This window comes from Arachis ipaensis, chromosome B7 (assembly GCF_059453495.1).
Source record: "Arachis ipaensis isolate K30076 ecotype BB chromosome B7, ASM5945349v1, whole genome shotgun sequence".
Taxonomy (NCBI): domain Eukaryota; kingdom Viridiplantae; phylum Streptophyta; class Magnoliopsida; order Fabales; family Fabaceae; genus Arachis; species Arachis ipaensis.
In genome coordinates this window covers 96,308,482-96,332,923 of record NC_142442.1, presented here as the reverse complement: position 1 = coordinate 96,332,923, position 24,442 = coordinate 96,308,482, and the positions used below count along the sequence as shown (strand labels likewise).

Genomic DNA, 24,442 nt, shown 5'->3' with positions numbered 1-24,442 from the left:
ACTCCTCAACTTGTCCCTTTGGTTTTTAGAGAAGTTGGGAGGGAAGATTTTTGCAACCAAGTAGTTCGCCATTGGGGCAAACCAAGGAAAGCTATCCGACATAGCATGCAAACTATCCAATGGGAATGAGTCATTGATCGGAAATGGGTCAAATTTTAAATTCTTAAGGCGGCTTAAATGATCCGCAACTAAGTTTTGAGATCCACTCCTATAACGACCCAATTTTCAATATGTCTAGATCATACCAGAAACTAAGTGCTACCAATTTGTCTTCCTAATTATTATCTATTATTTATCATATGAGCCTGATTCGTTGTTAAAAACGTAGTTAATTTGCGGGGTATCTTTTTTGAAAACATTTGGATTAATAGACGGAATCATTCATAATCAATTCACAACTGATAACAGATAAAACAGTTATAAACAACCACACATAAATACATCACAAGCAGTCAACAACATTCAGTGATCCAACTTTTATTTAAGTATAGACTTTTAGTTAGAACACCCCTAGATATAGCTAGATAATAACTACATATATATACATACAACATCCCAGGTCCTGACCTGTTCAAGAAGTCCCTAAGCTGGCGCCCAGGCTAGCCTAGACTCTATACTCACTTAGTCTCTCTAAACTACTAAAGCGAGGGAAAGTACGTTCTAGGTCTTCAAAACTCAAGTCAGGTGGAACATCATCAAAAGGTGGAACATCTTCTACTACTCCTTTGGACGGTCAGACATTGCCATATGACGTCTCTTTGGCACCTCATCAAGTAGCCACACAACAGGAGTCTCGTACACAGGGTTTAGTTTAAAGTTCACGTACAAACGGGATGCAGACGTTGGCTGGTCTCACAATATATACATATAATCAGAGAATGATATTCACCCTAGACTCAGAAGACTATCTAGAGCAGAATCCTCTTCTTGCGAACGGTCATCAGCGAACTATGGTAAGGTACTCTTACTTCCTTCTGAAGGGGGAAGGGAGAGAGAAGGGGTAAGAACTGCGGAGTTCTTAGTAGGGTCGGGGTTATTAGTTACGTTCATTAATTCTATGTTGTTTAGCAGACTATTAGCAGAATACAAGGAAGCAGTAATTAGAAAACACAGATAAGTAGAGAAAATAGAGAAAACAGATAGCAGAACACAAACAGAAGAATACAAGAAAATATCACAAGCGCAGAGAATGGAATACAAACAAGGAATGCATACATTCATACCACAACCATAACAAAGGAAATGTGCAACCAAGTATGATGCATGTCTACCCCTAGCGCAGGTAATGAGCTCATCTGTCGGTTACTAACCCGCTCCCGACGTTATCCAGCAACCTCTGTCTGGATAAGGCTTTCCTATTGGCTATACCCCTGTGTACAGGAAATAACCCCTCTGCCACCACAGGGTCCACTGCACGCAGGAAATAACACATCTGCCACTGCAGGGATGTATGCCGAAACACCTTCTGTATACAGGAAATAACCCTTCTGCTACTACAAAAATTGAACAGGTGGTCACGGTACTCTGTAGTAGGAAATAACCCCTCTGCCTTACAGAAATAAAATATGGATCTGTACTGTAGGAAAGCGTTTCTCAGTAGTCGCACCGTTATCTATCTGACTGCCACAATGCAGCAGATGAACATATAGATATCTCTGAGGTTGCCTTAATGCAACAAATGACATCTCAATAGGTCCTCTGCTCTTTATCATATTACTCTCTTTGCTTTGTTTCTTTATTCTGCTCTGTTTGTTCTTTTCTCTGCGCTTCCTTACTTTATTCTGCTTTTTCTGTTTAACGTATGTATTTAAAGCTTTTGTAAATTTCGGTATGATTAGTTAGCCTGCCCCAAGTATAGGTTCATTAAGTCTATACTGAAACAGTTTAACTTTTCATATAATACCTAACCCTGTTCGCAATTCAAGGACTAACTATGTTGCCCTAGTTCGTTCACTAGTCTCTGTCTATTTTTCTGTCATTAAAACTTTACAGACTTTTTCTTCGATTTCTATCTTTTCTTCAACTTTTTATCTTTTATTTATCTTTGCCTCACTAATATGTTTTTACCACTCCCTAAGTGTTTTATGAAGGTAATTATGAGATTCTGTGCTTAAAGTTGTCTTTCTAAAGCTTTTACAGAAAACTGCCTTTTCCGTATTATTTGATTATTTTTATTAAAATATTATTTTTAATTAAATATTATTATTTAATATTTTATTATTTTTTATTATTTTCTCATTGAATTTTCGAAAATTAACTTACTTTTACTTTTAACCTTTAAAATTCACTTTTTACCATCCGTAACTTTTAATATTTCTACTTTTACCACCCTAACTTTCAGAAATTACCAAACAACCCCTTAAACACCAAAAATTTTACTTCCTTGCCCTTTTTAAGATCTAAGGCCTGTTCTTCATTGTTCTTCATCACACTCAAAGTATTCTTCATGTTCTTCATAAATTCTTCAGATTCTTTCTCTGTTTTTACCCGTTTTTCAGTCTTTTCATCAATTGATTTTTACTATAATTCATAATAAATTAGCAGCCACTAAAATCCCATCTTTTCTACATGATTTCAACACAAATTGAACCTCAATTTAAGCTTAGGATTTTGTTTTTCCAGCTGCCCCAAGAACACACATTCATAGCTTGAATTTCATCAAATTTTCACCAAAATTTCAACAAGAATTACTCATACAAACAATCAATTTTCAAGTACAGCAAAACCATATCATAATCACACAACTCAAACACAATCAATCAAGATTAAATTCGTCAACCCCTACCTAGTTTTGCTGCTCCTAATTCAGTTAGACTTTCAGGTGGTGCTTAAGCACTTTTTCCTCCTAAATCACATCAAGAACAACTTTAAATCCAAAAACTCTCAACTGACCAAATCTCACTCAGCATGTTAGGAAGTGATTTCTAACCTTATACTTGCTGTAAATTCACGTTTCTTGGCCCTTAAGTCAAGTTAAGCATGATTCCTAAGGAAAAACATCAAGAAAACACATGTTTTGCATGGTTTTCCTTGAAAACCAAATTGAAGTGGGAGGGAGATAGCCATCTCACCTTATTTCCAGCCTTGATAAGTCATATGATCATGTAGAGAAAGAAAAAAGGATCATTTTGGTGAAATCGGAGTTTTGATTTGAGTTTTAGTTCAGAAGAAATCAAGCTTTGAAGATTAAGTGTTCATGAAGTTTTCTCTCTTTTCTCTCCTTTCAATTTCGGCCAAAGGGAGTACATGACCAGCCTTGGAGTGTCTTGGGGGTGTAAGGTGAGTTGTGATTGGTTGGCTTGGAGGTGGATTAAAATAATATTAAAATATCTCAGGTGTATAACTGCTAAAACTAGATATATCGGAACACTTGTAAAAACATCTCTAAAAATTATTTTCTGAGCTAGTAGCATAAATGACACCAGTAACATATTTATTATGAGAATAAAACATGTATAATGAGTCCTTAGCATTGCTAAAGTCATCAGAGAGTGCCGGTGCTAAGCTGCACCAGTAAACTGTGAACCCAGTTTAACCGATTTCCTGTTTTTAACTAAAACAGACCAGGTAACCTTATAATATCATTCAAGAAGCTTCTAATACTAATATAATGATAATATTATCCTATTATCTCTCTTCTCTCATGAATCGAGTCCGGTTCGTCAAACTGAGACTATTTACAAAAAACAGAATCAAAACTCTTAACCAATACGATTCAAAAACTGGGTTTTTCGTGACTACGTTATCGAGCGTGCCTCAGAAAAGGTTCTATCTTAAAGATGACATAATGACAATGAGGATTGAGATACTTGATGATATATCAGAGGTTCTCCCCTTACTGATCTTCCGGAGGATTCCGTGCCTTCGGAAAAGATCTCGCATACTCGAAAATCACGGTTGTTACATCCTACCCTCCTAAAAGAAAATTTTTCCCTCAAAATTTCAGCCACGTGCAGAATCCATCTTCAAGCTATCTACTTTCTTCAAGCCATCCTGACGAAGAGGTAGGTCCGTTCCTTACAGCATCCAAATCTAACATAGTCATTGCCATGTATATCATAACAGCTATTAGGATAGCTGGTCTCACATCGATTTGTCGTTTGGATCTCGATTAAACCATGCCTATTCACAGTCATTGAGGTCTTATCCGCACCAAACAATCAACATTAAGGTGATCAGTTTTAATATCTCAAGTTAAGTACGAACATTTCCAAAATGAGCACTCATAGACATTCATGCCCAATGTATCTTAAAGATACCCTAACAGCATGAGACACACAAGCAGAGTATGCAATAGAGCATAGTCAGTCCACTTCCCAGGCTCCACAGGAAATGAACTGCTCTGATACCAAATTGTAAAGACCCAATTTTCAATATGTCTAGATCATACCAGAAACTGAGCGCTACCAATTTGTCTTCCTAATTATTATCTATTATTTATCATATGAGCCTGATTCGTTGTTAAAAACGTAGTTAATTTGCAGGGTATCTTTTTTGAAAACATTTGGATTAATAGACGGAATCATTCATAATCAATCCACAACTGATAACAGATAAAACAGTTATAAACAACCACACATAAATACATCACAAGCAGTCAACAACATTCAGTGATCCAACTTTTATTTAAGTATAGACTTTTAGTTAGAACACCCCTAGATATAGCTAGATAATAACTATATACATATATATACATACAACGTCCCAGGTCCTGACCTGTTCAAGAAGTCCCTAAGCTGGCACCCAGGCTAGCCTAGACTCTATACTCACTTAGTATCTCTAAACTACTAAAGCGAGGGAAAGTACGTTCTAGGTCTTCAAAACTCAAGTCAGGTGGAACATCATCAAAAGGTGGAACATTTTCTACTACTCCTTTGCACGGTCAGACATTGCCATATGACGTCTCTTTGGTACCTCATCAAGTAGCCACACAACAGGAGTCTCGTACACAGGGTTTAGGTTAAAGTTCACGTACAAACGGGGTGCAGACGTTGGCTGGTCTCACAGTATATACATATAATCTGAGAATGATATTCACCCTAGACTCAGAAGACTATCTAGAGCAGAATCCTCTTCTTGCGAACGGTCATCAGCGAACTATGGTAAGTGATGCCAGGGCATTTTGGCCAGTTTTACTGACCTTTTCTTTACTATTTTTAGGGTAGTTTCATGCATTTCCGTAGGAAATAAGCTGGTTTTGGGTAGATATTCACTTACATCTTGATTCAAGCATGCATTGTGCACTTTACATGATTTCATGATGATTTTGCATGAATTGAAGGACAAATTGGATGTTGCATTTCCCATGACTTGGACTAGAACTTTGATGCACTTTATTGCTTGATTTCAGGACAAAGAAAGCAAAGAAGAACCACATTAGTGGCTACGTTAGTTACACTAACGTTAACACTAACGTGGAATGGGAGTAACTTGCAAAGTTAATGAGAAAAGTGATTGCCAATAACGCTCTCGAAGCCATCATTGCCCACATTAAGAGTCACGTTAACTAAGTTAACGTGAACTCTAACGTGGAAGAAAGGAAATGGAGCCAACGTTAGTGACACTTAACATTATCACTAACGTTGGACCAAGCTCATAAGTGGCCACGTTAGTCACCACGTTAACTTAGTTAACGTGGCCTCTAACGTTAAGAAGAAAGGGGGGAAGCCAACGTTAGTGACATTCAACATTATTACTAACGTTGGCCAAGTCACACTAGGCCACGTTAACTCCCACGTTAACCTAGTTAACGTGGAAGCTAACGTGAAGAAACAAGGTGACGCCAACGTTAGTGACACCCAACATTGTCACTAACGTTGGAAGGAGCCCACACATGCCACCATGACCCACGTTAACTCCCACGTTAACTTAGTTAACGTGGAAGCTAACGTGGATAAGGTAATGTTGAACCAACGTTAGTGACACTCAACTTTGTCACTAACGTTGGAGATGGCTAGCATAGGCCACGCTAGAAGCCACGTTAACCTAGTTAACGTGGACTCTAACGTGGGAGCTAAGGGGCACATTGGAACGTTAGTGACAATATTAAGTGTCACTAACGTTCTCGAAGGTTGGCAAGCCTACGTTAAAAGAGCCACATTAACTGAGTTAACGTGGACTCTAACATTGGGAAGGGGGAGGCTTCTCAACGTTATTGGGAAAGTTGAGTCCCAATAACATGCACGAAGGACAAAGAGGCAACGTTAGTGGCAACGTTTGTGCCACTAACGTTGAGGTTAACGTGGCTCTTACTTGGGTAAGGAAAGTTAGTGAGAAAGTTGAATGTCACTAATGTTCTCGAACCCATATTTTCACTGAACGTTAACACCACTAACGTCCTGAGCTAAAGTCTCTGCCCACTTCACAATTTCTCTCTGCAAGTAAAGCCAAGCCCAATGAAGAAGATAACTGCTTCAAACTCAAGATCCAAAGGCCCAGACCCAAGACTTGAAGAACCAACTAGAAGAGTAGAAGAGTAGTATATATAGGAGTAACTTTGAATTATTTTGGAGAGTTAGAAAATATAGGGAGCCTCTGGGCATAGAATTACTCTATGTATTTACTTTCTCTGCACTTCTAGTTTTCATCGTGTATTCTCCATCTTTGTTTTCATTTTCCAGAGCTATGAACAACTAAACCCCTTTCATTGGGTTAGGGAGCTCTATTGTAATTTGATGGATCAATACTAGTTTTCATTATTCTTCTTCTATCTTTTCTCTTGATTTTACTTGAAAGCTTTCGATCTTCATCCAATTGGGCAGTTATCTTGGAAAATAAGCTATTCATACTTGGATCTCTTCTGATCCTTGAAAAAGGAATGAAAAGATCAAGCTAGAAATGCTTTCTCATGCCGGACCAAATTGGGTTTGGATGGATATATGACTATAATCCTCTCAAAACTTGATTTGGGAAATGCATGTGGTATAATCAGTGACCATACTTCATCTCTTCTCATGAGCAATTGACCAAGGAATTGGTTATTGATCAATATTTGAGAGATTGAATTACAAGAAATTGTAATTCAATCACTTAAGATTGCCAAGGAGATCAATGAGTGCATTGATTGAGGAAGAGATGAAAATAAAATTGATCTGGAGAATGTAACATCTCCTAAGCCCAATGAACTCCCCATTTCTGATCTTACCCATTCTCTTTAATTTCTGTTATTTACTCTTATGAGCAATTCCCCCATTCCCATTTACAATTCTGCAATTTACTTCAGTAATTTACTTTCAGTTCTTTAATTCTAGCATTTACTTTTTCTGTCATTTACCTTCCCGCCATTTTATTTTCTGTAATTCTAAACTCAAATCCTGGATTCGCTCAACTAGAACATTCCTCTAATTAAAGTTGCTTGATCAATCAATCCTTGTGGGATTCGACCTCACTCTATTGTGAGTTTTTACTTGACGACAAATTCGGTACACTTGCCGAAGGAAATTTGTTAAGAGACAAGTTTTCCGTGCATCAATTTTATGGCGCCGTTGCCGGGAATTGATTGTGCATCAACAATGATTAGATTGGAGGATAACTAGATTGAGCATTTTATTTTTGTTTGATTTAATTTTCTATTTGAGTTATTTACTTCCTGTTTTAGTTAAATTCTTCACTTCCCCCTACTTTTTCTTTGTCATTTACCATTCATCTCACTAACCCACTAACTGTTTGATATATTGCATCACTCACACTAATAGTAATTCTGACAGATATACTTTCTGCACCTATTCTCTTTGCTTGTACTTGTTGGTTGTATGATAGGGAGAAGAAGCGGGGCTTTAACTTCCTTTGATTCTGAACCTGAGAGAACCCTCCTTAGACTAAGGAGGGAGGCAAGAGAAAAAGATGTAGTTGGTGCTGAAGAAGAGGAGGAACACTTTGAGGAATACTTTGAACCAAACATGGAAGAAAACATGGAAAACTATCATGAAGAAGAGGCTCACAACCATGGCGGAAGAGGTCGAGCAAATCATGCTGGGGAGGATAGAAGAGTTTTAGGCTCTTACATCAATCCAAACCCAGGAAACTGTGGAAGTAGCATTCAAAAGCCAACCATCCATGCCAACAATTTTGAACTAAAACCACAGCTCATCACCCTTGTTCAGAACAACTGTTCGTTCAGAGGAAGTGTCCAAGAGGACCCCAATCAACATCTAACCACCTTCCTGAGAATATGTGACACAGTGAAGTCTAATGGTGTTCATCCTGACGCCTATAGACTGCTCTTATTTCTATTCTCACTCAAGGATAAGGCAGCCAAGTGGCTGGAGTCTTTCCCAAGGGAGAGCTTGACAACTTGGGAAGATTTGGTGAACAAATTCTTAGCAAGATTTTACCCTCCTCAACGAATCAATAGGCTGAGAGCTGAGGTCCAAACTTTCAGGCAACAAGATGGTGAGACTCTATATGAAGCATGGGAGAGGTTTAAAGATCTAACAAGGAGGTACCCACCCGATATGTTCAATGAATGGGTGCAGCTGCACATTTTCTATGAAGGGCTCTCTTATGAGTCAAAGAAGGCCGTAGACCATTCATCCAGAGGATCTTTAAATAAGAAGAAGACCATTGAGGAGGTCATAGATGTCATTGAAACAGTAGCAGAGAACGACTACTTCTATGCTTCTAAAAGAGGGAACACAAGAGGGGTAATGGAGCTAAACAATGTAGATGCTCTGCTGGCCCAAAACAAGCTCATTACCCAGCAGCTAGCTGACCTCACCAAGAAGATGGAGAGGAACCAAGTAGCAGCAATCTCCACTTCATCAACAACCCAAGAAGGAGTGAATGAAGAAGCAGAGGGTAATCAGGAGCAAGCCAACTACATTGGGAATTCACCTAGGCAAAATCATGATCCATACTCCAAGACCTACAACCCTAGATGGAGGAAGCACCCAAACTTTGGGTGGGGAAATCAACAACACCAAAGCCTTGTTCAAAGACGCCCAAATCCAAACAATGCAGCCACCCAACACTTCACATCTAGACCATATCAACACCCCCATAACAACACCTCTCCACATTCATATCAAGGCCAGAATAACCCTCCTCAACCTGACCTATCATCATTTGATGAAAGAATCTCAAGGATTGAGAATCTACTTGAAGGCATAAGCAAGAAGATTCAAGACAACAAGGTGTTCAACGAGGAAGTGCAAGCCAGTTTCAAGAACCAGGGAGACAAAATCAAGAGGTTGGAATCTCAAGTGGGGTATCTCTCTGAGCAAATTCCCAAACCCATAGATGGATTCCCAAGTGACACAGAGAAGAATCCGAGAGGTGAAACAAAGGAAGTAAGATGGGAAGATTGCAAGATGGTCACTATAAGTGATAAGGAGACTGAGGACAAGCCAAGCAAGCCGTCAGAATAACCCGAAGATACCTCAGTAGAGGAGGGGGAAAAAGATTACCAAGAACCAGAAATTTCAAAACAGGAGCTGCTGAGACTCTATGCACCTTTTCCCCAACGGCTCAATGGTGCTGTGGAGAAGAGAATATACTCAAGATTTCTTGACTTGTTTGCATCTTTGCATGTGAACATACCGTTCATCAAGGCTATCCAACAAATGCCTGCATACATCAAGTATGTGAAGGAGCTGCATCCCAGGAAAAGCTCACTCAATGGAGGCCAAACTATAGTGACGAATAAGGAGTGCAGTGCCCTCATTCAACCGCAGTTACCTACGAAAAGAAAAGATCCAGGGAGTTTTCATGTCCCCTATGCCATAGGGGAAACAATGTTTGATTGAGCACTCTGCGATTTGGGAGCAAGCATCAACTTAATGCCCTTATCCCTGGTGAAGAGGCTGCAGATCAATGAGATATTGCCCACAGATGTAGTCATTAGGCTGGCTGACAAAACTCAAAAATAAGCAAGAGGGGTGGTGGAAAACGTGTTGTTAAAGGTGGGGAAATACTTTCTTCCCACAGACTTTGTCATCTTGGACATGGAAGAGAGTCACACTCACCCAATCATATTGGGAAGACCATTCCTAGCTACAGCCAGAGCACTCATAGATGTGGAGCGAGGAGAGCTAATATTAAGGATCCATGATGAACGACTTAGCTTTAATGTCTTCAAACTCTCACAACAATCAGACCAAGAGAACAAAGAACCACGCAAAGATCATAATGAGATGCTGACAGGGGAAGCAAGCACTGAAGCACAACCGGCCCATCTAGAAAAGCCCTTGGTTGATGAACAAGGAAATAAGCAGTTGTCACAGCTCAAGGAGAAGCTGGAGGAACCTAAACCACCAGAGGCATGTGAAGACAACAACAAAATTCCCTTAGACGAAGAAGTCGCCAAGAGCAAGGCAGCATTAAAAGGGACAAAGAAGAAGGTACCAAGGGGGTGGAGGAACAAGAAGATACCTACGGAAGGCTTCTCTCCATGAGATAAAGTGATCTCAGTTTACTTCCCAGATATCCCCCCTAATCTCCCCACTGTACCATCTCAGTTACCTAAGGTCTTCACTATCAACAGAGTTCTCTCCTTGGAACATGCAGAGATCATTGATACAACCAATGGATATAAGTCCAAGGCAAGAGGGGAGGACTTGAAGCATTATCAACCTCCCTGATGAAGGAGAAACGTCAAGCTAGTGACGCTAAAGAAGCGCTTCATGGGAGGCAACCCATGTTTTATTAGCTTTTACTAGTGAATAAGTTAATATTCATGAATTCCAACCCAAACTTGGTGAAGTCCTTATATTGCAGTGTATAGTGAAGAACAAGTCTGGTGTTCAAAGTATGCCAAGAAAGCATGAATGCAACTGAGAGCATGCTAGTCTTGGAGCTTTGAACAGAACTTTTCATCACAGTGCTCCAAACTAAGTTTGGTATCACCCCATGGTGCCACCAATGTGCATATAAGGATACACAGTTAGTTAGTTAGTTGGAGTTCATGAATAAACAAGATCTTTTCTTCTCTTTATCATTCTAGCCGAAAAGTTTAAAAACTTTTTATGATATTGATTTTTCTTATTTTATTTTTATAGAGAAAAGGAAAGAAGCATTGAAAGAGATAGATTGGACAATTAAAGGAAGAAGGTTCGGACACCACAAAAGCAAGGACTATACACTTGTTCTAAAAAGGGAAATCATTGGAAAATGTTGCCATGCAAAATTGGAAAAAATGGGACCCTTGGAGACCGAGCAATCTCCATCATAAAGTGATGATCCTTGTCCTTTCTACATGCACAACCCCAACCGTCCATCAAACAACCACTCCATCAATCCACACCCTCCATTCACTCACAACCTCTCTATATAAGTGATCCTTGTTCCGTACCCCACTCTTCACACCTCTCCATTTCGGGTTCCCCTTCACTCCCTTCATTGCACTCAACCCTAAATACCAAAAGTCTCCACACCCCTGCTAACTTCACGCATTAACCTTCATTCATGGCATCTTCGAGCTCTAAAAGTAGGAAGGGAAAGGAACCTATGGAGCAACACCCGTATAATGAAAAGAGATTTAGAAGCTTGCACCATGCATTGCAATACGGATGGATGGTGGATAAGGAGATCATTTATGAGCTTGGATTTCAAGTTAGGAAAAATGAGTGTCCCGAAATCACAAAGAAGGTAAAAAAGAGAAGATGGGAGCTCCTTACTGATCCGGTCATTAGGGTGAATGCAAATCTTATAAGAGAGTTTTATGCAAATGCGGTCCGATATAATAAGGCAGATGAGTCATATACAAGCTTTGTGAGAGGAAAGATTGTGGATTTTGGTCCCATGAGTGTCATGAGGGCATTAAAGCTGCGGTCCAAACCGTTTGAAAAAGAGAGTTATCATTCAAGAATGGACAACAACCCTGATCATGACCAGATTGTGCAAGACTTTTGTGTACCAGGAGCTGACTGGGAAAGATATGCAGATAGGAAACCAAGGTTCATCAAAAGAGCAGATCTCACCCCGGAAGCAAAAGGGTGGTTCGAAATTATAAGGAGGTCCATCCTCCCAGCAGTGAACAACTCGGAGGTGAATCTCAAGAGAGCCACACTGGTGCACTGTATACTCAAAGGCGGAGAGATCAAGGTTCATGAACTCATAGCAGAAGGGATTAGAAAAATGGCAGAGTAGAGCGAATGACAAATGAATATTTGCCGGTATAGAAATTATCAAATGATCAATCGTAGTATAGTCTAAACCGACGCAAAATCCTTCATCAAACAAATCTACAATCTATATCCGAGAGTACTAGTCTCCCGAGTCGTTCTCCCTTGGAATTGCCAAAGTGTGCATCTTATTGATTTAGTAAGCCTTGTTGGAATTCTTTGAAGGTTTTAGCAAAGTAATGAGAAGCAAACAATCAATTATCAAAAGACTTGGCTTAGGGTTGGCATTAGAAATTCTATCTTTATAGTCAATTCAATGTTGACAACAATTAGGCCTTGCTTCATTTAGTTATCCCCTAGGTATAGAGGGAGGTCAAATGAAAGCAATCAACTTGAGTCATAAGTCCTAGCCTCACCTTATGGGAATCTAGCTTTAGTGCACTCCAAGCCAACTAGCAATCCCTAATTCCAAATCAACTATTGATACAACTATTCAACTTCTTCCAAGGACCAAACCCTATGCCAAGTGTGAAAATTCTACTCCATAGCTAGTGTTGTCATTTTATCAAACATGTGATGAGCAAGAAGGAAAGTCATAGTAAAATGAGATGAAAAGTCGAATTGAAAGTATTGCAACACAAAGATCTAACAACAAGTCTCAAAGAGTGGCAATGAAAATCGAATTCTCGAAATAGAGACGAAATCCAAAATTACAAAGTTGAATTCTAGATCTATGAGGATTGATCAATTGCATCTACTACTTGAAATTGGAGAAGAAAATCTATGACATGAACAATGTGGAGTGAGAATTATAATGGATCTCACCAAAAAGTCATTGAAAATTCAGAAATTAGATGAGGATGAACCCTAGTGAAGCTTGGAATCTCCCTCTTCTTCTCCCCAAAGTGTAACTAACTCTCCTCTCCCAAAAAAATATCTAGATCTCAAAAATGAACTAACTAAGTGTCCTTAACCCTTGCTCCTTTGGTCTTCTTAAGCTTTTCCCGCCAAGGTGTTTCTCCAAGAGTGGGATCCTTAACTGCCTCCATGCCTAAGTCACGTGACTTCTTAAAAAAATCATATTCGCAAATCGGCGCGCACGCGCAAGGTACGCGCACGCGCCGTTGAGACGTCTTGTAATGTGCGCGGAGGCATGATGCACGCGTGCGCACCCATGAAGATCCTGGCTTAGCCGCTTCTCAAGCCGGCTCTTGGCTTTGGCTTCACGTTGCCCTATCCGCGCGGGCGCGCTAAGTGCGCGCACGCGCCCATGCGGAAATTTCCAAAGCTTAATCCTCATGCTTCCTTCCTTTATACCCGTCTTCCTTCTCTCTTTCGGTCCATTCCTACTCTATATCATGAAACCACTTAACACACAAGTCACGGCATCGAATGGCATCAAGAGAAGATTAGAAATGTATCTATTTTAGTGCGAAATAAGCATGTTTTCATTCATGAGGCGAAACTAGGAAAGGAATGCAAAATCTTGTATTTTCATATAGAAAGTGTGTGGAATCATTGATAAAACCCCTGAAATCAGTACAAGATAAACCCTCAAATTGGGGTTTGTCAGCGACTCAAGGGGAACGTTAGGTTACCCCAGCACTATCTACCGACTGTGCAAGAAAGCTGGGGTGGTTTTTAAAGATGAGGACCCCGTGTGGATAAAAGAGGGCATTCCAATAACCATTCAACGAATGCATGCCATCGCATCCCCCTTGCCTCAACAGAAGCAAAGGAAGAGGGCAGCCCCTCAAGTAGTAGAAGGACAAGCCGTAAAAGGGCAAGCACCAGCCACCTTGGATATGCACCAATTGCAGGAGGCCATTGGTGGGCTATCTCGATAATATTTGGAAAGCCAAGGAGCACAGAGAGAGCTTCAACTACAGATGATGGGGCAGCAAGAGGAGTCACTCTCAAGATGGATGACTCAACAAGGGGATTGGCAAAAGCAAGTGATGGATCAACAACTGAGTCAAGGACAACAATGGAGTGAAATATTCCACAGGATGGAACAAAGGCAAAATGAGCAACAAGAATCCATCCAGAGGCTAATCAACATCCAAGCACATCAAGGTGCACATATACATGAGATGCATCGAAGACAAATAGAACAGGCAGAACTATTGGATGAGCAAAGGGCATTCGCAGAAGGAGTTTACATGAGCGAGACTGGGCATCATATAAATACTCAAGCCAGGCTCGGTTACTTGGTAGGACAGCTGCCTATATTGCATCCAGGAATCACAAGGTATGAAGAAATGAGGGATGAATTAGCACGAGAAGAAAGACAAAGGGTGGAAGAGAGCCATGAGTCAGTGAGGAAGGCATTTGAGGATTGGAAGCAAGCAAGATTGGCACGGATGCGAGGGAATGCAAGAGGACACAGAGAGGACAAGAAAGGAGTAAAGCATGGGCATCCACAAGAGTAAAAGGTGTTGGAGTTCCTTCTTTGGTCCATCCTTTTCTATGCTTTAAATAAGGAAGATCTTGCATGAAATAGAACTTGCTTCCATGTTAGTTTAAATTCTGTGTTTTAAAGTTTTTGTGTTGAAGAGGTTTATGATTGCTAGCCCTTATGTCACTGCATCCTTACTTTACTTATTTGTATGCTTGTTCCTTTAAATCAAATGAAAAGAGAATGAGTGTTTTTAAGAGACCAGAGTAGAGTTCATACTATGGAGTGAGTTCATGAGTTTATGGTATAGTCATAAGTTAGCTAAGTTGGTTCAACCATAAGGTGGGAGGACAACTATCTGTCAGGAATACTATGCTTGTGACACACCCCATGAGACTAGCTAAATAAGAAGATCCTAATAAAAAAAAGGGAAAGAACAATCAAAGTTGAGGAATAAACGAAAAAGAGTAAGCAATAAGGCTAGGCACCAATGGTTTTAATCTTGAGGCATGTTTCTGTGGTGTTCCTGTGTGAGGGATCTACTTGGATGAATAAGCTCTTAGGGGTGCCTTATCACTTGGTAACTTGGGTTAACTAACTCGGGATTATCAGCTGAAAGTCCACTATCAAGAGTAACCCTCACTACAGAGCATTTAGTAACCCAAAGAGGTGCTGGACACCAAGGTCTCAAGAAAAGAAAATAAATAAACTATATGCCTGTGGTATGTACGTATGGGGGAGAGACTTAAGCAAGTAAGTCCTTAGGGGTGCTTCAACACCTAGCACCTTGAACCAACTGGTTCGGGAGTGTTGGCTGAAAGCTTATTTTAAAGAGTTGCCCCCTTACAGAACACTTAGCCTAAGAACACAAATAAGCCCTGAAATAACAACAAAAGGATCAATAAATAAAAGTTTCATGGGATGCAATCACAGTGAGTATTCTAGGACATGATAAAGGTCTGAAAGCCAGGAATGAACCTAAGTTGCTATGCATGAAACCACCATAAAACCAGGGACATGACTTCCACAAGAATGACTCACTTCTCTTGGCAGTCCATTCATCATTCTCTTGTTCCAGTACTTGCTTAGGGACAAGCAAGCTTTAAGTTTGGTGTTGTGATGCCAGGGCATTTTGGCCAGTTTCACTAACCTTTTCTTTACTGTTTTTAGGGTAGTTTCATGCATTTCCATAGGAAATAAGCTGGTTTTGGGTAGATATTCACTTACATCTTGATTCAAGCATGCATTGTGCACTTTACATGATTTCATGAGGATTTTGCATGAATTGAAGGACAAATTGGATGTTGCATTTCCCATGACTTGGACTAGAACTTTGATGCAAAGTTAATGAGAAAAGTGATTGTGCACTTTACACTAACGTTAACACTAACGTGGAATGGGAGTAACTTGCAAAGTTAATGAGAAAAGTGATTGCCAATAACGCTCTCGAAGCCATCATTTCCCATGCATTGTGCACTTTACACTAACGTTAACACTAACGTGGAATGGGAGTAACTTGCAAAGTTAATGAGAAAAGTGATTGCCAATAACGCTCTCGAAGCCATCATTGCCCACGTTAAGAGTCACGTTAACTAAGTTAACGTGAACTCTAACGTGGAAGAAAGGAAATGGAGCCAACGTTAGTGACACTTAACATTATCACTAACGTTGGACCAAGCTCATAAGTGGCCACGTTAGTCACCACGTTAATTTAGTTAACGTGGCCTCTAACGTTAAGAAGAAAGGGGGGAAGCCAACGTTAGTGACATTCAACATTATTACTAACGTTGACCAAGTCACACTAGGCCACGTTAACTCCCACGTTAACCTAGTTAACGTGGAAGCTAACGTGAGGAAACAAGGTGACGCCAACGTTAGTGACACCCAACATTGTCACTAACGTTGGAGATGGCTAGCATAGGCCACGTTAGAAGCCACGTTAACCTAGTTAACGTGGACTCTAACGTGGGAGCTAAGGGGCACATTGGAACATTAGTGACAATGTTAAGTGTCACAAACGTTCTCGAAGGTTGGCAAGCCTACGTTAAAAGAGCCACGTTAACTGAGTTAACGTGGACTCTAACGTTGGAAAGGGGGAGGCTTTTCAACATTATTGGGAAAGTTGAGTCCCAATAACGTGCACGAAGGACAAAGAGGCAACGTTAGTGGCAACGTTTGTGCCACTAACGTTGAGGTTAACGTGGCTCTTAGTTGGGTAAGGAACGTTAGTGAGAAAGTTGAATGTCACTAACGTTCTCGAACCCATATTTTCACTGAACGTTAACACCACTAACGTCCTGAGCTAAAGTCTCTGCCCACTTCACAATTTCTCTCTGCAAGTAAAGCCAAGCCCAATGAAGAAGATAACTGCTTCAAACTCAAGATCTAAAGGCCCAGACCCAAGACTTGAAGAACCAACTAGAAGAGTAGAAGAGTAGTATATATAGGAGTAACTTTGAATTATTTTGGAGAGTTGGAAAATATAAAGAGCCTCTGGGCATAGAATTACTCTCTGTATTTACTTTCTCTGCACTTCTAGTTTTCATCATGTATTCTCCATCTTTGTTTTCTTTTTCCAGAGCTATGAACAACTAAACCCCTTTCATTGGGTTAGGGAGCTCTGTTGTAATTTGATGGATCAATACTAGTTTTCATTATTCTTCTTCTATCTTTTCTCTTGATTTTACTTGAAAGCTTTCGATCTTCATCCAATTGGGTAGTTATCTTGGAAAAGAAGCTATTCATACTTGGATCTCTTCTGAACCTTGAAAGAGGAATGAAGAGATCAAGCTAGAAATGCTTTCTCATGCTGGACCAAATTGGGTTTGGATGGATATGTGACTATAATCCTCTCAAAACTTGATTTGGGAAATGCATGTGGTATAATCAGTGACCATACTTCATCTCTTCTCATGATCAATTGTCCAAGGAATTGGTTATTGATCAAGATTTGAGAGATTGAATTACAAGAAATTGTAATTCAATCACTTAAGATTGCCAAGGAGATCAATGAGTGCATTGATTGAGGAAGAGATGAAAATGAAATTGATCCGGAGAATGCAACATCTCCTAAGCCCAATGAACTCCCCATTTCTGATCTTACCCATTCTCTTTAATTTCTGTTATTTACTCTTATAAGCAATTCCCCCATTCCCATTTACAATTCTGCAATTTACTTCAGTAATTTACTTTCAGTTCTTTAATTCTAGCATTTACTTTTTCTGTCATTTACTTTCCCGCCATTTTATTTTCTACAATTCTAAACTCAAATCCTGGATACGCTCAACTAGAACATTCCTCTAATTAAAGTTGCTTGATCAATCAATCCTTGTGGGATTCGACCTCACTCTATTGTGAGTTTTTACTTGACGACAAATTCGGTACACTTGCCGAAGGAAATTTGTTATGAGACAAGTTTTCTATGCATCTATAAGGTACTCTTACTTCCATCTGAAGGGGGAAGGGAGAGAGAAGGGGTAAGAACTGGGGAGTTCTTAGTAGGGTCGGGGTTATTAGTTACGTTCATTAATTCTATGTTGTTTAGCAGACTATTAGCAGAATACAAGGAAGCAGTAATTAGAAAACACAGATAAGTAGAGAAGATAGAGAAAACAGATAGCAGAACACAAACAGAAGAATACAAGAAAATATCACAAGCGTAGAGAATGGAATACAAACAAGGAAAGCATACATTCATACCACAATCATAACAAAGGAAATGCGCAACCAAGTATGATGCATGTCTAGCCCTAGCGCAGGTAATGAGCTCATCTGTCGGTTACTAACCCGCTCCCGACGTTATCCAGCAACCTCTGTCTGGATAAGGCTTTCCTATTGGCTATACCCCTGTGTTCAGGAAATAACCCCTCTGCCACCACAGGGTCCACTGCACGCAGGAAATAACACATCTGCCACTGCAGGGATGTATGCCGAAACACCTTCTGTATACAGGAAATAACCCCTCTGCCACTACAGAAATGGAACAGGTGGTCACGGTACTCTGTAGCAGGAAATAACCCCTCTGCCTTACAGAAATAAAATATGGATCTGTACCGCAGGAAAGCGTTTCTCAGTGGTCGCACCATTATCTATTTGACTGCCACAATGCAGCAGATGAACATATAGATATCTCTGAGGTTGCCTTAATGCAACAAATGACCTCTCAATAGGTCCTCTGCTCTTTATCATATTACTCTCTTCGCTTTGTCTCTTTATTATGCTCTGTTTGTTCTTTTCTCTACGCTTCCATACTTTATTTTGCTTTCTCTATTTAACGTATGTATTTAAAGCTTATGTAAATTTCGGTATGATTAGTTAGCCTGCCCCAAGTATAGGTTCATTAAGTCTATACTGAAACAGTTTAACTTTTCATATAATACCTAACCGTATTCGCAATTCAAGGACTAACTATGTTGCCCTAGTTCGTTCACTAGTCTCTGTCTATTTTTCTGTCATTAAAACTTTACAGACTTTTTCTTCGATTTCTATCTTTTCTTCAACTTTTACCACTCCCTAAGTGTTTTATGAAGGTAATTATGAGATTCTGCACTTAAAGTTGTCTTTCTAAAGCTTTTACAGAAAACTGCCTTTTCCGCATTATTTTATTATTTTTATTAAAATATTATTTTTAATTAAATATTATTATTTAATATTTTATTATTTTTTATTATTTTATCATTAAATTTTTGAAAATTAACTTACTTTTACTTTTAACCTTTAAAATTCACTTTTTACCACCCGTAACTTTTAATATTTCTACTTTTACCACCCTAACTTTCAGAAATTACCAAACAACCCCTTAAACACCAAAAATTTTACTTCCTTGCCCTTTTTAAGATCTAAGGCCTGTTCTTCATTGTTCTTCATCACACTCAAAGTGTTCTTCATGTTCTTCATAAATTCTTCAGATTCTTTCTCTGTTTTTACCCGTTTTTCAGTCTTTTCATCAACCGATTTTTACTATAATTCATAATAAATTAGCAGCCACTAAAACCCCATCTTTTCTACATGATTTCAATATTTAAGCTTAGGATTTCGTTTTTCCAGCTGCCCCAAGAACACACATTCATAGCTTGAATTTCATCAAATTTTCACCAAAAATTCAACAAGAATTACTCATACAAACAATCAATTTCAAACACAGCCAAACCATATCATAATCACACAGCTCAAACACAATCAATCAAGATTAAATTCGTCAATCCCTACCAGGTTTTGCGGCTCCTAATTCAGTTAGACTTTCAGGTGGTCCTTAAGCACTTTTTCCTCCTAAATCACATCAAGAACAACTTTAAATCCAAAAACTCTCAACTGACCAAATCTCACTCAGCATGTTAGGAAGTGATTTCTAACCTTAGACTTGCTGTAAATTCACGTTTCTTGGCCTTCAAGTCAAGTTAAGCATGATTCCTAAGGAAAAACATCAAGATAACACATGTTTTGCATGGTTTTCCTTGAAAACCGAATTGAAGAGGGAGGGAGACAGCCATCTCACCTTATTTCCAGCCTTGATAAGTCATATGATCATGTAGAGAAAGAAGAATGGATCATTTTGGTGAAATCAGAGTTTTGATTTAAGTTTTAGTTCAGAAGAAATCAAGCTTTGAAGATTAAGTGTTCATGAAGTTTTCTCTCTTTTCTCTCCTTTCAATTTCGGCCAAAGGGAGTAAATGACCAGCCTTGGAGTGTCTTGGGGGTGTAAGGTGAGTTGTGATTGGTTGGCTTGGAGGTGGATTAAAATAATTTTAAAATATCTCAGGTGTATAACTGCTAAAACTAGATGTATCGGAACACTTGTAAAAACATCTCTAAAAATTATTTTCTGAGCTACTAGCATAAATGACACTAGTAACATATTTATTATGAGAATAAAACATGTATAATAAGGCCTTAGCATTGCTAAAGTCATCAGAGAGTGCCGGTGCTAAGCTGCACCAGTAAACTGTGAACCCGGTTTAACCGATTTCCTATTTTTAACTAAAACAGACCAGGTAACCTTATAATATCATTCAAGAAGCTTCTAATACTCATATAATGATAATATTATCCTATTATCTCTCTTCTCTCATGAATCGAGTCCGGTTCGTCAAACTGAGACTATTTACGAAAAACAGAATCAAAACTCTTAACCGATACGGTTCAAAAACTGGGTTTTTCGTGACTACGTTATCGAGCGTGCCTCAGAAAAGGTTCTATCTTAAAGATGACATAATGACAATGAGGATTGAGATACTTGATGATATATCAAAGGTCTCCCCTTACTGATCTTCCTGAGGATTCCGTGCCTTCGGAAAAGATCTCGCATACTCGAAAATCACGGTTGTTACATTCTTACTCTCCTAAAAGAAAATTTTGCCCTCAAAATTTCAGCCACGTGCAGAATCCATCTTCAGGCGATCTACTTTCTTCAAGCCATCCTGACGAAGAGGTAGGTTCGTTCCTTACAGCATCCAAATCTAACAAAGTCATTGCCATGTATATCATAACAGCTATTAGGATAGCTGGTCTCACATCGATTTGTCATTCGGATCTCGATTAAACCATACCTATTCACAGTCATTGAGGTCTTATCCGCACCAAACAATCAACATTAAGGTGATCAGTCTTAATATCTCAAGTTAAGTACGAACATTCCCAAAATGAGCACTCATAGACATTCATGCCCAATGTATCTTAAAGATACTCTAACAGCATGAGACACACAATCAGAGTATGCAACGGAGCATAGTCAGTCCACTTCCCAAGCTCTACAGGAAACGAACTGCTCTGATACCAAATTGCAACGACCCAATTTTCAATATGTCTAGATGATACCAGAAACTGAGCGCTACCAATTTGTCTTTCTAATTATTATCTATTATTTATCATATGAGCCTGATTCGTTGTTAAAAACGTAGTTAATTTGCGGGGTATCTTTTTTGAAAACATTTGGATTAATAGACAGAATCATTCATAATCAATTCACAACTGATAACAGATAAAACAGTTATAAACAACCACACATAAATACATCACAAGCAGTCATCAACATTCAGTGATCCAAGTTTTATTTAAGTATAGACTTTTAGTTAGAACACCCCTAGATATAGCTAGATAATAACTATATACAAATATATACATACAACATCCCAGGTCCTGACCTGTTCAAGAAGTCCCTAAGCTAGCGCCCAGGCTAGCCTAGACTCTATACTCACTTAGTCTCCCTAAACTACTAAAGCGAGGGAAAGTACGTTCTAGGTCTTCAAAACTCAAGTCAGGTGGAACATCATCAAAAGGTGGAACATTTTCTACTACTCCTTTGCACGGTCAGACATTGCCATATGACGTCTCTTTGGTACCTCATCAAGTAGCCACACAACAGGAGTCTCGTACACAGGGTTTAGGTTAAATTTCACGTACAAACGGGGTGCAGACGTTGGCTGGTCTCAAAGTATATACATATAATCAGAGAATGATATTCACTTAGACTCAGAAGACTATCTAGAGCAGAATCCTCTTCTTGCGAACGGTCATCAGCGAACTATGGTAAGGTACTCTTACTTCCATTTGAAGGGGGAAGGGAGAGAGAAGGGGTAAGAACTGGGGAGTTCTTAGTAGGGTCAGGGTTATTAGTTACGTTCATTAATTCTATGTTGTTTAGTAGACTATTAGCAGAATACAAGGAAGCAGTAATTAGAAAACACAGATAAGTAGAGAAGATAGAGAAAACAGATAGCAGAACACAAACAGAAGAATACAAGAAAATATCAGAAGCGCATAGAATGGAATACAAACAAGGAAAGCATACATTCATACCACAATCATAACAAAGGAAATGCGCAACCAAGTATGATGCATGTCTAGCCCTAGCGCAGGTAATGAGCTCATCTGTCAGTTACTAACCCGCTCCAACATTATCCAGCAACCTCTGTCTGGATAAGGCTTTCCTATTGGTTATACCCCTGTGTACATGAAATAACCCCTCTGCCACCACAGGGTCCACTGCACGCAGGAAATAACACATCTGCCACTGCAGGGATGTATTCTGAAACACCTTCTGTATACAGGAAATAACCCCTCTGCCACTACAGAAATGGAACAGGTGGTCACGGTACTCTGTAGCAGGAAATAACCCCTCAGCCTTACAGAAATAAAATATGGATCTGTGCTGTAGGAAAGCATTTCTCAGTGGTCGCACCATTATCTATCTAACTGCCACAATGCAGCAGATGAACATATAGATATCTCTGAGGTTGCCTTAATGCAACAAATGACCTCCCAATAGGTCCTCTTCTCTTTATCATATTACTCTCTTCGCTTTGTCTCTTTATTCTGCTCTGTTTGTTCTTTTCTCTGCGCTTCCTTACTTTATTCTGCTTTCTCTATTTAACGTATGTATTTAAAACTTATGTAAATTTCGGTATGATTAGTTAGCCTGCCCCAAGTATAGGTTCATTAAGTCTATACTAAAACAGTTTAACTTTTCATATAATACCTAACCCTATTCGCAATTCAAGGACTAACTATGTTGCCCTAGTTCGTTCACTAGTCTTTGTCTTTTTTTCTGTCATTAAAACTTTATAGACTTTTTCTTCGATTTCTATCTTTTCTTCAACTTTTTATCTTTTATTTATCTTTGCCTCACTAATATGTTTTTACCACTCCCTAAGTGTTTTATGAAGGTAATTATGAGATTCTGCGCTTAAAGTTGTCTTTCTAAAGCTTTTACAGAAAACTGCCTTTTCCGCATTATTTTATTATTTTATTAAAATATTATTTTTAATTAAATATTATTATTTAATATTTTATTATTTTTTATTATTTTATCATTAAATTTTCGAAAATTAACTTACTTTTACTTTTAACCTTTAAAATTCACTTTTTACCACCTGTAACTTTTAATATTTCTACTTTTACCACCCTAACTTTCAGAAATTACCAAACAACCCCTTAAACACCAAAAATTTTACTTCCTTGCCCTTTTTAAGATCTAAGGCCTGTTCTTCATTGTTCTTCATCACACTCAAAGTGTTCTTCATGTTCTTCATAAATTCTTCAGATTCTTTCTCTGTTTTTACCCGTTTTTCAGTCTTTTCATCAACCGATTTTTAATATAATTCATAATAAATTAGCAGCCACTAAAACCCCATCTTTTCTACATGATTTCAACACAAATTGAACCTCAATTTAAGATTAGGATTTTGTTTTTCCAACTGCCGCAAGAACACACATTCATAGCTTGAATTTCATCAAATTTTCACCAAAATTTCAACAAGAATTACTCATCCAAACAATCAATTTCAAGCACAGCCAAACCATATCATAATCACACAACTCAAACACAATCAATCAAGATTAAATTCGTCAATCCCTACCTGGTTTTGCTGCTCCTAATTCAGTTAGACTTTCAGGTGGTCCTTAAGCACTTTTTCCTCCTAAATCACTTCAAGAACAACTTTAAATCCAAAAACTCTCAACTGACCAAATCTCACTCAGCATGTTAGGAAGTGATTTCTAACCTTAGACTTGCTGTAAATTCACGTTTCTTGGCCCTCAAGTCAAGTTAAGCATGATTCCTAAGGAAAAACATCAAGAAAACACATGTTTTGCATGGTTTTCCTTGAAAACCGAATTGAAGAGGGAGGGAGACAGCCATCTCACCTTATTTACAGCCTTGATAAGTCATATGATCATGTAGAGAAAGAAGAAAGGATCATTTTGGTGAAATCGGAGTTTTGATTTGAGTTTTAGTTCAGAAGAAATCAAGCTTTGAAGATTAAGTGTTCATGAAGTTTTCTCTCTTTTCTCTCCTTTCAATTTCGGCCAAAGGGAGTAAATGACAAGCCTTGGAGTATCTTGGGGGTGTAAGGTGAGTTGTGATTGGTTGGCTTGGAGGTGAATTAAAATAATATTAAAATATCTCAGGTGTATAACTGCTAAAACTAGATGTATCGGAACACTTGTAAAAACATCTCTAAAAATTATTTTCCGAGCTACTAGCATAAGT

General features: G+C 38.8%; 1 non-coding gene across 1 annotated transcript; it reads right to left on the bottom strand.

The window, feature by feature from the left end:
- Positions 1 to 8,351: 8,351 nt before the first annotated feature.
- On the bottom strand, positions 8,352 to 8,458 carry LOC148553441 (small nucleolar RNA R71). The gene has a single exon (XR_015893744.1). It is a non-coding gene; the product is annotated as a small nucleolar RNA R71 (small nucleolar RNA).
- Positions 8,459 to 24,442: the final 15,984 nt, after the last annotated feature.